The sequence below is a fragment of the Sorex fumeus genome, unplaced genomic scaffold (assembly GCF_029834395.1).
Source record: "Sorex fumeus unplaced genomic scaffold, SorFum_2.1 ptg000186l, whole genome shotgun sequence".
NCBI lineage: Eukaryota > Metazoa > Chordata > Mammalia > Eulipotyphla > Soricidae > Sorex > Sorex fumeus.
In genome coordinates this window covers 1-17,309 of record NW_026606243.1, presented here as the reverse complement: position 1 = coordinate 17,309, position 17,309 = coordinate 1, and positions in this window count along the sequence as shown.

Here is a 17,309-nt window from a genome sequence, read left to right as displayed (position 1 = left end):
ACACACACACACACACACACACACTCTGGCCCTCATCTCTATCTATCGCTGTTTTGGGGGACCACAGACCCACAGCAGTTCTGTGATTTGAAAGACCTCGCTGCCCCATGGGGTCATCAGCAAGGGTAATCATGGGCGTCGTCATGATGGCGTCATCATGAATTCATCAGCAAGGTCGCCACAGGCGTTGAGAGAACTCAGAATCCTGTAGAGAAGAGTCATGCCGTGGAGTGATCTCCCCCGGTCTTGAAGCTGCCGACATCCCTTCTGAGGGGTTTTCTTTGTCACGCACTGCAGAGGTAAGGAAGGGGAGGGGGTATTGCTTACATCACATTGGCTTTCCTCTCTACATTTGGGACCCGCTGTGTAAACTTGGGGTTAGGGAGGGACAGTGAAATTTTCATCCCCTGTGTGCTGAAAGTGGATAGTATGTCAGTATCTATATTGCAAACCATAATGCCCAAAAGGGGAGAGAGTGAGAGAGAGAGAGAGAGAGAGAGAGAGAGGAGAGAGAGAGAGAGAGAAGAGAGTATGGGGGAGATTGTCTGCCATGGAGGCAGGAGGAGGGTTGGGATGGGAGGGATACTGGGGACATTGGTAGTGGGGAATGGTCACTGGTGGAGGGATGGGGGTTCCATCATTGTATGACTGAAACTCAAACATGAAAGCCTTGTCACTGTAACTCACAGTGATTCAATTAAAAAAAAAGTAGGGGGCTTGAACAATAGCACAGCGGGTAGAGCGTTTGCCATGCATGCAGCCAACATGGTCGACCCAGGTTTGATTCCCAGCATCCCATATGGTCCCCTGAGCACCGCCAGGAGTCATTCCTGAGTGCAGAGCCAGGAGGAAGCCCTGAGCATCGCCGGGTGTGGCCCAAAAAGAAAAAAAATGTTTTTTTCTGTGCTGTAAGCCATCATTATTTCCATCAAACATTTTCGACATTCTCCAACTGAATGAAAACTGACATTTATGAGATGCAGAGCGTGTGACTGCTATTACAATATACGGCTTTCTTGATTTCTGGGATAGCACCCCCCGGGTCTGTATTATTTAGATATGTTCCCCCTTCTGCACGAGGAGTGTGTGCTTTCTGATTTTAATAATATATGGCGCCTTCGGGAACCCTGGTTTTGGTCATTTATCCTATTTGGCTGTGACGTTATAGATCAAAACTGCACTGGTCTAGATCTTGGTTTGGAGTTTAAAGGATAAATAAAGAGAAAGAGAAATCGATGCCTTGTTCCATAGTCTGCATTGATGGATGGGTAGATAGCAGGTCATAGATGATTAGATACTTGAATGGGTCTGTCGTCGGATTTCATCACAAATAGATGGAAGGGACAGTGATCACTTGGGGTCACTGCAGATGGGCTCCATGCACCTACCGTCAGTGCACGGAGAGAAAGATGCAGCATTCGCACCCCTGTTAGCTCGGAAAGGAGCTCGGATTGAACTGCCGAATGCTTGCCTAGGGGATGAAGCAATCATTTGGAGGGGGTGAAGGTGGAAGGAGACATAAGAATTTCCCAAGCCAGGAGCACGGGACGAGCGCACATATCGGACTCAATCACACTGGGAAATTAGGTTTTGAAGAAACTGATCTGCGGGCAAGTAGCTTGGAGCGACGGTTTCATTACGCAACATCACAGCTTTTATTTTCAGGGCATCCTCCAAGTTCCTTTCTTAAAAAAAATTTTTTTCATTTTTTTCCCCTTGCAGTAAATAGATTAAGGGACTCCAATCAAAAGCAGACGTGCTTTGAGGATTTCCAGTGAATGGAGAGACAATGACCAGGCAGATATGTTCATCTTTTCTAAAGTGGTCCAAAATCTATGTGTCTCGGTATCAAGGACTGGGGGACTTGAGAAGCTTCAAACTAACAGGCATCATTTGGGCCAAGAAGAAAATGTAGTCGGGGCCGGAGCGATAGCACAGTGGGTAGGGCGTTAGCCTTGCACGTGGATGACCTGGGTCGGATTCCCAGCATCCCATAGGGTCCCCTGAGCACTGCCAGGAGTAATTCCTGAGCTCAGGGCCAGGAATAACCCCTGTACATAGCCAGGTGTGACCTGAAAAGCAAAAAGAGAGAGAGAGAGAGAAAGAGAGAGAGACTATAGTCAGAGCTGTCAAACAAACAAACACTGTCCTCCCGTTGTTCATCGATGTTGCTCAAGCGGGCCCAGTCATGCCTCCATTTTGAGACTTGTTGTTACTGTGTTTGGCATATTGAATATGTCACTGGTAGCTTGCCAGGTAGCTTGCCAGGCCTTGCCATGCGGGTGAGATACTCTTGGTAGCTTGCCGGGCTCTCCGAGAGGAGCAGAGGAATCGAACCCGGCTCGGCCGGGCCGGCTGCGTGCAAGGCAAACGCCCTACCTGCTGTGCTATCGCTCCAGCCCCGGAAAGATGGGAAAAAAAATAAAAAGCAGAGGATGGAATAAGTAAGAGCTCTAATGGCAAGGCGTGGTTTCTTTTTCATAGAAGGACATATTGTCCTTGACGTATTTCTCCAAGACCAAAGAGGAAACACACACGCACAAAATCCACTCAGCAAATATTCCAGAATAAAAAGAATTTGGAGCGACTCAAAGGCAAACAAAAACACAGTATACAACATCCTTCTCAGCTCACGATCTCGGGTGAGACACTCTCTTCAGATTTTATAACACCGCTGTAGTTCTGCAAACACTCGATGATGATGCCTAGCTCTCAGAGGGTGTATCTCGGATATCCTAAGCCGTGCTGCACTCCAGAGAAAATCTCCACACCTGCACAGAGACCTCTCACGCAATTGTTTCTGCAGCAACGAGAGTGGTACTCGAAGGTCTCATGTTAAGGCAAGTCAACTAGAAGACAGAAACACAGGAGGATGTCACTTGGCGTGGTAGATAGAATAACTGGGTCACGGAATGCTTTGTATTCAAGGGACAGTTGCTAGGTCCCTAAGACCCCAGAGAAGAGGCAGAGGGACCGAGAAGGATAGAAATTGAGGTAGGGGGAAGGAAGAAGAAGAGGAAGGGAAGTAACACAGGACAGAGATGAAGGGCTTCAAACACGCCAGTGATGAAAAGAAGCTGTCCAGTTACCGACAAAAATCTAACGTCACTGGAATAAAACGTGATTTCCAAGTTGTATTTTGTTTTTTCAGGAGTTAAATGCTATGAGTTGTTGGATGACATGGAAACTTGTTATTCTTTCTAATTTCACTTGATCACTTGATCACCTGACATCCCTTTACTCATTGATTGGCTTGAGCGGGCTCCCGTGACATCTCCATTTGTCCCTGTCACGTGCTATTGTAGCCTGATGGCATATTGGGGGCTCTTTCAGGGTCAGGGAAATGAGACCCATTATATTTACTGATTTTGGCATATTGAATATGCCACAGGTAGCTTGCCAGGCTCCCCGAGAGGGATAAACTTTCTTATTTAAAATTAAAAAAACATGCTAATTAGAAATTGAGCTGCCATTTGACCCAGCAATACCACTCCTGGGAATATATCCCAGAGAGGCAAAAAAGTATAGCTGAAGTGACATCTGCACTTGTTTGTTCATTGCAGCACTCTTTACAATAGCCAGAATTTGGAAAAAACCTGAGTGCCCGAGAACAGACGACTGGTTAAAGAAACTTTGGTACCTTTAGACAATGGAGTACTATGCAGCTGTTAGAAAACATGAAGTCATGCAATTTACATACAAGTGGTACTACATGGAAAGTATCATGCTAAGCGAAATGAGTCAGAAAGAGAGGGATAGACATAGAAAGATTGCATTCATCTGGAGAATATAAAGTAACAAAATAGGAGACTAACACCCAAGAATGGCCGAGATTAGTGCCAGAAATTTTACTCAATGACCTGGAGGACAACCACACATGCTAGAGGAAAAGGGAGCTCAGATAGAGAAGGGAGCACCAAGTAAAGGTGTCGGGAGGATTCTCCCAGGATGGAACAAGCATGCTGAAAGTAGACTATAGACCAAACATGACTGTCACCCATTGCCTCTTTTGCAAACCACAACACCCAATAAGAGAGAGAGAACAAAAGGGAATGCCCTGCCACAGAGGCAGGGTGGGATGGGGGGGATGGGGGGTGGGAGGGATACTGGGACCCGTGGTGGTGGGAAATGGGCACTGGTGGAGGGATGGGTATTTGATCATTGTATAATTGAAACCCAAGAACGAAAATTTGTAAGTCTGCAACTGTACGTCATGATGTCTCACTAATAAAAATAAAAAAATATAAAAAAAATTAAATTGAAGAATAATATTTTGAGAAAAATGAAATAAAAGGAAATGGAAATATTCTAAAAAATAAAGTCCATGCTGTTTTCCGGAGGGACTCAACCAGACCACATTCAGACCAGTAATTTTTTTTTCTCCCATTGGTCATTCCTAACGATTTGGATAGATACCCTTCCCACGGGTACCCTCACAGAATTCGAAAGACGACGAAAGACGTCAACCTCCAAGCCAGGCTCTACACAGACCAACTCATTCTCAATATATTTTGCGGAGGTGGAGGGGCACACCTAGCCGTGCTCAGGACTTAGTCCTTCCTGCCTCTGTACTCAGGGATCACTCCTGGTGGGCTCAGGGGGACCATATGGGATGCCGGGAATGGAATTCAGGCTGTCTGTATGTAGAACAAGCACCATCCCTCTAGCCCCTCATTTTCAAATTGACAAATTCTCATCATTCAGAGATAAACTGGGTTCCCCATCCAATCATTCTAACAACGTGGCACTCAAGTTTCTTTTTTCTATTCCCCTCTCTGGGTATCCAATCCTTCCTCCTCTAGTTTCTTTCAATCAGTGCTTTCAAGAACAACCTCAGAGGCTTAGTAATAACCAAAGAGGTAGATTCCCAAAGATGCAAAGTTTGGAAGAACCCGTTACTCCTTTTTCCTACACCTGATAGGAGATGCCTCTTAAAAAAAATTATTTGGGACTGGAGCGATAGCACAGCGGGTAGGACATTTGCCTCGCAGGCGGCCGACCCAGGTTCGATTCCCAGCATCCCATAGGGTCCCACAAGCACCACCAGGAGTGATTCCTGAGTGCAGAGCCAGGAGGTAACCCCTGAGCATCGCCGGGTGTGACCCAAAAAACAAACAAAAAAAAGTTTATTTTTTAATTGAATTATAGTAAGATACACAGTTACAAAAGCTGTTGCTGATTCGGTTTCAATTTTATATTATTCGTCCATTCACCAGTGAAGATTTCCCACCATCTATGTCCCGTTGACTAGGCAAACCAGCTTAATCTTGGAGCAATGGGTGTCTGGAAGTTGGAGGACTTTGCAGCACTTCTGGTTGCTATTCTGTTTTATTCCCGCTTTCTTTAAATACCATGGTAGACCAAGTTGTTCATGATGATTTGTTCCAAGCACACTCCAACCCCAGTTCCACCAACGGTATCACCTTCCCTCCATCCTCATCTCCATTTTCTCAAGCACCCCTCAAGCCTGCCCCCGTTGTGGGACCGCAATCATTGGTTTTCTCTTGCCTGTTACCACTCAAGGGCTAACGGAATGCTTAAAAATATATATTTCTGTGGAAAATAGATTGTGAAAATCGTTGTAGCTGGCCATGGAATCAGTAAGCCAAGTTGCCTGAGGGTTGACTAAACTGCTTTTGCAAGTTTACCCTTCTGATTATTATTTTCCTGAGCTGCCCCCAGGGCTCAAGGTATAGTCAAAGACCTTCCTTGCCCTTACGGTATCTTTTTTTTTTTCTTTTTAAATGAATCACCGTGGGGTACAGTTACAGACTTACAAACTTTCGTGCTTAAGTTTCAGTCATACGATGGTCAAGCACCCATCCCTCCACCAGTGCCCATTCTCCACCACCAATGGTTCCAGTATCCCTCCCACCACACCCACCCCATCCACCCCACCCCTGCCTCTGGGGCAGGGCATTCCCTTTTGCTCTCTCTCTCTCTCTCTCTCTCTCTCTCTCTCTCTCTCTCCTTTTGGGTATTGTGGTTTGCAATAGAGGTATTGCGTGGCCATCACTTGGTCTATAGTCTACTTTCAGCACGCATCTCCCATCCCAAGCAGTCCCTCCAAGCACTCCATTCTTGGTGGTCCCTTCTCTATCCGAGCTGCCTTCTCCCCCAGCATGTGAGGTCGGCTTCCAAGCCGTGGAGCAATCCTCCTGGTACTTATCACTACTGTCCTTGGGTGTTCGTCTCCCATTCTGTTGCTTCATATCCCACGGACGAGTGCGAACTTTCTATGCCTGTCCCTGTCTTTCTGACTCATTTCAATTAACATGATACTCTCCATGTTGATCCACTGACGTGCACATTTCATGACTACATACTTTCTAACAGCTGCATAGTATTCCATTGCGTAGATGTACCAGAGTGTCTTTAACCAGTCATCTGTTCTTGGGCACTCTGTTTTTTTTCCCCAGATTCTGGCTATTGTTAACAGTGCTGTAACAGTATCCTTTTTATTTGATATTTTCAGGTGGTATATGACACTCTCCAGCATCTGCCGTTATCCCTAAGAAACACAGGTTATGAGTGCCATCAAAGTAAGTTCCTGCATAATGTTATTATTATATAATTATTATATACACTGCACACACACAATTCAAACAAGGCTATGCTATATATTGGATTACACCTGGCAGTGCTCAGAGCTTACTCCTCCCTCTGTGCTCATGGATCACTCCTAGTGGAACTCAAAGTCTCCTGGTGGTTCTAAAGGTTGGACCTGAATCCATTGCATATAAGGGAGAAGTAGATTGACCCCTGGACTATCTCTCCAACCCCTAATTTCTTTGATCGCAAAAGTCCCTGTGAATGGAATCTCAACAGCAGATTCGCTCTTGAACGCCAAACTTACTTTCAGCGGTACAAAAACGGATTTTTTTTCCCCTAAATTTGTGTTGTGTGTGGGTGTCAGGTACACACAGGAAATCTGATGGAGGGAGACTTAGCCTCTGATCTAAGGCTGCATTTTTTATGCAAGAACCCTGGGCCATTTTTAAGAGGTTGGTTTTCTTACTGAAGACGAAAAAAATTATTTTTATTTATTTATTTATTTATTTTGCTTTTGGGGTCAGACCCAGCAATGCACAAGGGTGACTCCTAGCTCATGCACTCAGGAATTATTCCTGGCGGTTCTCGGGGGACCACATAGGATGCTGGGAATCGAACCCGGGTCGGCCATGTGCAAGGCAAACGCCCTTCCTGCTGAAGACTAAAAAAGTCTTGCCCCCAGGTAGGGATAGGAAAGCAATCTGCCAATGTTATTATCATGGTCCCTTCACTTCTCATTCAGTGTGAAGACTGCCCACCTTGAACAATGTTCACTGTCCTGACTATTAGGGGGTATCGATTTACGGTAAGCTCTCATTTATTGGGGCTGGAGTGATAGCACAGCAGGTAGGGCATTTGCCTTGCACGCGGTTGACCTGGGTTCGATTCCTTCGTCCCTCTCGGAGAGCTCCCGGGAGGATCCCACCCAAACGGCAGAGCCTGGCAAGCTCCCCGTGGCGTCTTCGAGATGCCAAACACAGGAAACAGTCTCACCATGGAGACGTTCCTGGTGCCCGCTCAGGCCAGTCGATGAACAACGGGAGGACAGTGCTACAGTGCTCATTTCTTGGGTTCATAAATCTGAGTCTTATTAGGGCTCTTAACCTCACATTGTGCAAATATGCTACGAAAAGCAAACCCTATCACATCCTTCTTAGTTGAATTTGGCTGGTTTTTTCCTTGCCTACATATTATTTTCACGCTAGACTTTATTAATTTTATTTTTCACGCTAAATTTTTTTAAATTTTATTATTATTATTTTTTGCTTTTTGGGTCAGACCCAGCAGTGCACAGGGGTCACTCCTGGCTCTGCACACAGGAATGACTCCTGGCGGTGGTTGGGGGACCCTACGGGATGCTGGGAATCGAACCCGGGTTGGCCGCGTGCAAGGCAAACGCCCTCCCCACGGTGCTATGGCTCCAGCCCTGGACTTAAATCTTGAGTATGCCTCTCTCTACAAAATCACCTCAATAACTGAATTGTTTTACATTTAAAATCACTTTTGATTATGCAAAAATATCTAAGTACTCTGGAGCTGGAGCGATCGCACCGTGGGGGGGAGGGCGTTTGCCTTGCTTGCGGCCAACCCGGGTTCGATTCCCAGCATCCCCTAGGGTCCCCCGAGCACCGCCAGGAGTCATTCCTGAGTGCAGAGCCAGGAGTAACCCCTGAGCATCACCAGGTATGACCCAAAAAGAAAAAAAAAGATAAGTAATCTATTCTTAAACAATGTATCATCTAGAGGGCTTAATTCTTTCAAGTTTATAGTTTTTGCTTTGTTTTTTTAAAAAAAAGCAAATTCAGATATTTTATTTATTTATTTTGCTTTTTGGGTCCCACCTGGCGATGCACAGGGGTTCCTCCTGGCTCATGCACTCGGGAATTACACCTGTTGGTGCTTGGAGGATCATCTGGGATGCCGGGAATCGAACCCGGGTTGGCCACATGCAAGGTAAACGCCCTCCCCGCTGTGCTATGGGTCCAGTCCAAGTTTAGACTTTATGTTTTGGTCTTTGGACTACACCTGGTTTAGTTTGGGCATTATTCCTGGCCCAGAATGGAGGAATCACTCCTGACAGTGTTCCGGGGATCTTAATGGGAGTCAGAGATCAAAAGTGCTTGGTCACGTGTGAGATAAATGCCCTTCCCTCTAGACTATCGCTCCAGCTCCCATAGCTGTAAATTCTCATAGTTACATCTTTTTCTATTTTTCTGTAATAAGAACACTTGGAATGCAATCTAGACTCTCCGCATTTTTAGTGCAAATTATGTTGTCTCTTCCTCCTCTTTTTTCTGACTGCTTTAATTTCCATCACAGAAATTCCCTTTATTCTGGCACTGGAAGTTCTTCCCCTGGAAGTGGATTTTTTTTTCTTTCTTTTTTTTTTCTCCTGCCCCCACCCCTGGCTGTCCTCACCGGGGCCCCTTGGAGGGGAGCGGGTTGAGTTTTCCTCCCCGCCCCGACCAGGGCTCCGGCAGCCGAAGACCTCCAGGACCAGCTACCACCATGCTGAGACCACTCTCCGCACACATGAAGGTACCAGCAGAGGAACAAAGGCACGCGGGTCCCGGGGCTGAGATCTCCAAGCCTGCTCGGATCGGGGCTGAGCATCCTCCACCCAGATCCTCTAAATTCCAGGAGGCGGGGGTCACACCCACCACCTGGCCGCCTGGCGCCGTGTAATCCCATCAACGGTCAAGACCCAGAGACTATAAAAACCAGCTCCCGGAAGGACATCTTATCATCTCATTCCTACTTTGGACAAACTGGCAGGCTACCGAATGTAACCTGCCCACACGGCAGAGTCTGGCAAACTCCCCGTGGTGCACCCAATATGCCAAATACTAGGAACAATGAAGGGTCTCATTCTCCTAACTCTGAAAGAGCCTTGAATATGGCACTTTTTTAAAAATCTCAGGGCTAGGACGAAGGAGACGTTACTGGGGCCTGCTCGAGGCAATCAACAAATAACAGGATGGTTGTGTGATTGTGATTGATTCTTTTAATGCTTCCTAAATAGAACAATTGGTTTGTGCAAACACAGCTAATGGCTGTAGAACTTGTTGAAGTGTGCGTCTGGAAATGGACTTGTGGATAACTATCCTGATAATTCATCTGCACCCTAACATCCATCACTGTGTCTATCTACCTATCAACCCTCTGTCTGCCATCTGTCATTTTTTTTAATCTATCTACTTCCCATCTACCTACTCCCTATTGCCAGAGCAATAGCACAGCAGGTAGGGCGTTTGCCTTGCACGTGACCGACCCGGGTTTGATTCCTCTGTCCCTCTCCGAGAGCCCGGCAAGCTACCGAGAGTATCCCGCCCGCACGGCAGAACCTGACAAGGTCCTCGTGGCATATTTGATATTCCAATAAAACAGTTACAACAAGTCTCACAATGAAGACATTCCTGGTGCCCACCCAAGCATATCTATGAACAATGGGAGGACAGTGCCACAGTGCAGGTCTACCTAATCTCTACTTTCAAACCCACCCATTTATCTGCCTAATAATTCATTGCTTGGGGAAGCATTTGAAGGTGAGTTGAGAAACTAATGGATTCCCTCTGCAATACCGTCAATAGAGTTCTACTTTATTCCATAAAGCTGCATGATACCTGTATCAATAGTCTTGTTAATAGTAACACATATATTCTAGGGGAAAAGGGAGCTCAGATAGAGAAAGGAGCACCAAATAAAGGGTGTTGGGAGGATCTTCCCAGGATGGGAGAAGCATGCTGAGAATAGACTCTAGACCGAACATGATTGCCACTCAACGCTTCTCTTGCAAACCACAGGACCCAAAAGGAGAGAGAGAGAACAAAAGGGAATGCCGTGACACAGAGGCAGGGTGGGATGGGAGGGATGGGGGCAGGAGGGATATTATCCAAGGTGGTGGAAAATGGGCACTGGCGGAGGGATGGGTACGTGATCATTGAATAACTGAAACCCAAGCACAAAAATTTGTAAGTCTACAACTGGACCTCATGGTGTTTCACTAACAAAAATTTTTTTAAAAAATGTAAATGATGGAGAATGGGCACTGGTGGAGGGATGGGTCCTGGATCATTGTAGAACTGAGACCCAAGCACAAAAATCTGTAAGTCTACAACTGGACCTCATGGTGTTTCACTAATAAAAATTTAAAAAATAAAAATAAAAACACATATAAAGTTTTAGAATGTTTTTTTTAGTGTTTGCTATTTAGAGTTGCTATTTAGAAAGGCATGTCTATTTAGAATTTTCCCAAAATGAATTTGTACACCAAATATTCTCTCTCTCTCTCTCTCTCTCTCTCTTTCCCCCTCTATCTCTCTCTCTCTCTTTATTTAGATTTTTATTAGTGAAACACCATGAGGTCCAGTTGTAGACTTACAAATTTTTGTGCTTGGGTTTCAGTTACACAATGATCGAGTACCCATCCCTCCACCAGTGCCCATCCTCCACCACCACGGGTCCCAGTACCCCTCCCACCCCCCGTCCCCATCTCTCTCTCTCTCTCTCTCTCTCTCTCTCTCTCTCTCTCTCTCTCGTCTCTCTGTTTTCTTTGTCTATTTAGAATTTTTCCAAAGTGAATTTGTTCACCCATTCTCTCTCTTTTGTGCTCTCTCTCTCTCTCTCTCTTTCTCCCTTGTCTATTTAGAACTTTCCCCAAGTGAATTTGTTCACCAAATTTTCTCTTTCTTTCTCTCTCTGTGTTCTCTGTCTTCTCTGTCTCTCTGTCTCTGTCTCTCTGTCTCTCTCTCTGTCTCTCTCTCTGCCTCTCTCTCTGTCTCTCTCTCTGCCTTCTTCCGGGCCTCATCATTTACAGTACAAACACTCAGAGGCCAACATGTTTGGTCTTTTGCCCACCTTCAGCCCACGTCTCCCATCCAGATCGACCCCTTCCAACCATCATTGTCATAACGGTCCCTTCTCTGTCCAAAATACACTTTCCCCGAGCCCTTGAGGCAGTCTTCCAACCATGGATCATTTGTGGGAGACATTTTTGGGGGGAGAAGTAAACCAACAGAAGGAAGGGAACGGAGTTGATGATTTGAAGTAAGGGCTGATGCATGCTCTGAAATACACTGTGTCATAACACCGCAGAGCCTGCAAGGTGTGTCCTGAAGCAAGAGTTGGATCAGTGCTGTGTGGGAGAGTGCATCACGGCCACTATTTTTGCAAGGGGACACCGATGCCGCCAACCATAACCCCCAGATTTCCCCCAGAGACGTCGGCGGACATGGAATCAGCCAACCCTGCTCCCTGCCGACTCCTTCCTGATTCTGCCCAAGCCCGGGCTGGAAGCGAATCCTGCCTCTGGGACTTCGAATCTTCCACACATGCAGGAACTATAGCTATGGGTCTCTGGACTGCTCCATGGATCCCAGTTTCTTCAATAGCTTCAAGGATCGGAAAAGACCAAATCAAGGTAGCAGACTCAGAGTTGGGAAGTAGCCCCCACCAAAAAAAAAGTTCCTTGGAAAGTAGAAGAAAAAGGAAGAAAAGGAACTTCACGTACAACTAAGTATGGCTCATCTCTGTGTGTGTGTGTGTGTGTGTGTGTGTGTGTGTGTGTGTGTGTGTGTGTGTGGTGTGTGTGTTTTCCTGGCCTGTTTTGGGAAGTACCAAAAAAAAGTTACTTGGAAAGTAGAAGAAAAAGAAAGGGAAAGGAACTTCATGTACGACTAAGTATGGCTCGTCTGTGTGTGTGTGTGTGTGTGTGCGCGTGTGTGTGTGTGTGTATGTGGTGTGTTTTCCTGGCCTGTTTTGGGAAGTACCCCAAAAAAAGTTACTTGGAAAGTAGAAGAAAAAGGATGGAAAGGTACTTCATGTAGGACTAAGTATGGGTCGTGTGTGTATGTGTGTGTGTGTGTGTGTGTGTGTGTGTGTGTGTGTGTGTGCGTGTGTGGTGTTTTCCTGGCCTGTTTTGGGAAGTACCAAAAAAAAAAGTTACTTGGAAAGTAGAAGAAAAAGAAAGGGAAAGGAACTTCATGTACGACTAAGTATGGCTCGTCTGTGTGTGTGTGTGTGTGTGTGTGTGTGTGTGTGTGTGTGTGTGTGTGTGTGTGGTGTTTTCCTGGCCTGTTTTGGGAAGTACCAAAAAAAAGTTACTTGGAAAGTAGAAGAAAAAGAAAGGGAAAGGAACTTCATGTACGACTAAGTATGGCTCGTCTGTGTGTGTGTGTGTGTGTGTGTGTGTGTGTAGAGAGAGAGAGAGAGAGAGATTTGTTCAAGAGAGACCCCGGGCTTCTCCCAGGGCCAAGAGACCCCTACACACCCCCCACCCAGCATCAGACAGGAAAGCAGGAAAGTCCCCATCTCCGGAGGGGAAATGCAGGTGACCCGTGTGCCCGGCCACATGGGCACCAGCAGCACCCGGGCTCGGGCAGCCTCTGTGCCCTCCCTGGGTCCCAGGGGGCCTGGAGAGGGCGTCTACCACCTGCCCCCACCGGGGGCTTCTCCCCAGGTCAGAGTCCATTGCTAAGGAGGTTGCCAGGGGTGTTGGGAGTGGGGATGAGGGTCTTCTTGGAAATTCCTTCCCTGGCCTTGGGTTCCTGCGGGAGCTTCTCTGGGTCTGTGGCTGTCGATGGGTGAGGGTCTTCTCAGGCCCCAGTTCCTGTCTTTTTTCCTGCTTTTCCTGTTTTCTGCAAAGGTCGGCTTTTGCCATTGCCTTGGGAGGGACCTTCCCTATCCTGCCTACATCACCTGGACATTGTCCTGCTTCTGTTCTTCTGCAATTTTTCCCCAGACTGCAGTGTTGGCCCCAAACCCAACAACAAACCCAACTTGGTTTTCTTTTGCTCTTAAACCTGCCTTTTTTTAAAAAAAATTCTCCTCTGCCCTCTCCCACTTTACAACCCCCTGCTTATTCTTGATTCTGCCTGAAGGGTTGTTTGATCACTGGATCACTTGACTTCCCGTTAATCATCAATTTGCTCGAGCGGGCACCAGTAACGTCTCCATCTGTCCCTGTCACGTGCTAGTGTACCCCAATGGCATCTGTTCACTCTGGGATCATGAAGAGCCTCAAACTGATCGTTCCTGATCTTGACAAAGAAGACTGACCATCTGGTAGGTGGTCGGCCACGCGGTCTTTTGACATCCTGTGGAATCCAGTCGGTAACAGCTCTAGTCCAGCAGTCGTCTCTAAATCTCATTATGTGACCAGCCCATCTGATTTTCGACACCTTGGCAAACGAGACAGCGTCCCTGATCCTTGATCGTCCACGGATGTCAGAACTCCGGATTCTTTCTCTCATTTGAGTGAAACGTGATATTCCAAGCATAGCTCTTTCTATTCTTCTTTGGGATACCTGAATGGCGTTCTCATCTTGTTTGCGTAGGGCCCAGGTCTCTGAGGCATGTGTTAATGCAGGAAGAACAGTGGAATCAAAGAGATGTGCCCGGAGCCAGAGGTTCTTCGTCCTCTTAGCTATTTCTTCGACGTTCTTGAAGGCGTTCCAAGCCGCTCTCTTCCTCCTGCGCAGCTCGGGTGCCAGGTCATTTGTCATGTTGACCTCTCGACCTAGGTAGACATAGCTGTTGCATTCGGAGATGGTCGTTCCGTTGAGAGCGAATGGGGCGTCAGGAACGAGGCTGTTTCTTATAAACATTGTCTTCGTAAGATTCAGCTGTAGTCTGACCTTTCCACTCTCACGGTCGAAGTCCGCGAGCATTTGAAGGGTTGTTTATTATTATTATTATTATCACTGGAGTGAATGGCTTTTCTTTGTAGATGGATTTGGCTGCACATTGCAATACTGAAGGGGCCACTCTAATCCCAATCCAGCTGCTGACATTTTTTTTGCAAAGGGCACAGCCCAGGGAGGCTCAGGGCTCCCCCTTAACAGGAATTAAAGGAAGGCGCGATGCCAACTTTCACACGTGGCCGTTAGCCAGAGCAAAGGCTGGGGTCACTCTAGACCCTGGGAGAATAACTAGAGCGTTCTTGGGGTTCTTGGGGGATGGACAGTGAGCCGGACAGTAGATGCATTGCGTGTTCCAGCTCTTAATTTACAGGTCATAAGCATGCTACAGCAAACTGCCCACCTCGGAGGACAACGTCCATTGTAGGATCCCATTGGTTTGTTCTTTCTGCCTTGCTGCGGGGAGCTTGGGTTGACTGGGTTCCACCCATCACAGTGCTCCCATTCCTCTGTGTTTCTTGGTAACCTCTTTTTTCATGCTCTGCTTCCCCAACCGGTCAAGCACCTTTATCTCCTAACAAGCACTTCACTGTAGCACAGTCCTCCCGTTGTTCATCGATTTGTTCGAGCGGGCACCAGGCACGTCTCCATGGTGAGACTCGTTGTGACTGTGTTTGGCATCTCGAAGATGCCACGGGGAGCTTGCCAGGCTCTGCCGGGCGGGCAGGATCCTCTCTGGAGCTGGACGAGAGGCTCTCCAAGAGGGGCGGAGGAATCGAACCCGGGTCAGCCGTGTGCCAGGCAAACGCCCTACCTGCTATGCTCCAGCCCATCTATATCAATAAGGTAAGGTAAAGGCCCTCCCGTTGATCGTCGATTTGCTCGAGCGGGCCCAGTAACGTCTCCATTGGAGACTTTGTTGTTACTGTGTCTGGCATATCGAATACTCTCGGTAGCTTGCCGGGCTCTCCGAGAGGGGCGGAGGAATCGAACTCGGGTCGGCCATGTTGGCCACTTGTAAGGCGAACGCCCTACCGCTGTGCTATCGCTCCAGCCCATATATCAATATCAATCTATATCAATTGATCTATATCAATATCAATGAATATTTTCTATTCCTTAACAGCCATATAATTGATTAGTATATACTATGATTAATATAATCAACACGATTGCAATTAATACAATCTAGTTAACATCAATGTATGAGTAATATAATCAATAATATTAATCGAGGATGATTGATATCATTATAAATATCAAAATTGCACTGTCCCACGGTCCTCCCGTGCTTCATCGGTTTGCTCGAGCGGGCACCAGGAATGTCTCCCTGGTGAGACTTGTTATGACTGTGTTTGGCATCTCAAAGACGCCACGGGGAGCTTGGTAGGCTCTGCTGTGCGGGCGGGATCCTCTCGGGAGCTTGCCGGGCTCTCCAGAAGGGATGGAGGAATCGAACCCGGGTCAGCTGCGTGCAAGGCAAACACCCTCCCCGCTGTGCTATTGCTTCAGCCCACTGTTGGGGATAACCCCCAAAATAGATATAGATAAAATCGGATCCAAGGGAAAAAACTCAAACGTTTCCGATGGAAGTGAGTGGGGGGGAAGTGGATACCTCTACATGGTGTGGAGAGGGTCTGATAGGGACGGAGGAATTGAACCCGGGTCGGCCACATGTAAGGCAAATGCCCCACCCACTGTGCTATGGTTCCAGCCCCTGCTAATCAGACTCTAAATTAACTATGCAAAGGACTTAAGGAGATGAGAAAGGCCATAGTTGCAAGTTAACAGAGTCTGATCAGGAGATAAAGGCGATTGACCAGTTGGGGAAGGAGAGGCACAGAGAATAGGTTACAGGAAAACACAGAGGCATGGGATTGCCTCAGGAGCACTGTGATGGGAGCAACCCAATGAGCCTAAGCTCCCTGTGGCAAGGCAGGAAGGACAAACCAATGTGATCCAACAGTGGCACTGTATCACTGCCATCCCGTTGTTCACCGATTGGCTCAAGAGGGCGCCAGTATCGTCTCTATTCGTCCCAGCCCTGAGATTTCAGCCACCTCTCCTTACTCATCCTTCCCAACTCTGCCATATTGGAGGCTCCTTCAAGGTCAAGGGAATGAGACTCGTCATTGTTACTGTTTTTGGCATGTCAAATGCAACTCCTGAGTCTTTAATTTACATGTCCCGCCCCTTACCTCTTTCTGTTGTCTGATTGGCTGCACTCTGAGTCAATAAGAATGAAATGCTGGTCAACCTCTGGGGACCCAGTGACCCGTCCGGCTGCATAGATAATGACTCATCACACTGACATCCCAACGACCAACCAGTTCACCTGGATAACGCCCAATCAATCAGACCCTCTCCAAAACATGTAGAGGTACCCACTTCTCCCACTCACTTCCAGCAGAAAGGTTTGAGTTTTTTTCCCCTGGATCGTGTTTTTATCTATATCTATTTTGGGGGTTATCCCTGACAGTGGGTGGGCTGGAGCGATAGCACAGCGGATAGGGCGTTTGCCTTGCACGCGGTTGACCCGGGTTCGATTCGTCCATCCCTCTCAGAGAGTCCGGCAAGCTCCCGAGAGGATCCCGCCCACACGGCAAAGCCAGGCAAGCTCCCCGTGGCGTTTTCGAGATGCCAAACACAGTCACAACAAATCTCACCAGGGAGACGTCCCTAGTGCCCGCTCGATGCAAATGGGATGAACAACGGGAGGACAGTGCTACAGTGCTATCCCTGACAGTGCTCAGGGCTTACACGTTTAAATCCGTGCTAAATTTAAATTCAATTTTAAATTTGAAACTGTGCTCAGAAATCATTCCTGCTGGGACCCCGGGATCATATGGGCTGCCTGGGATAGTACCAGGGGATCAGAAGTGTGCAAGCGAAACACCCTACCTGCTGTCTTATTGTTCCAGCCTGCCCATCTAATGACAATTTTTTTTTTTACTTTTTGGGTCACCCCTGGCAATGCACAGGGGTTACTCCTGGCTCTGCACTCAGGAATCACTCCTGGCAGTGCTCAGGGGGACCCTATGGGATGCTGGGAATCGAACTCGGGTTGGCCGCGTGCAAGGCAAACGCCCTACCCGTTGTAATGACAATTTTCTTAAAATA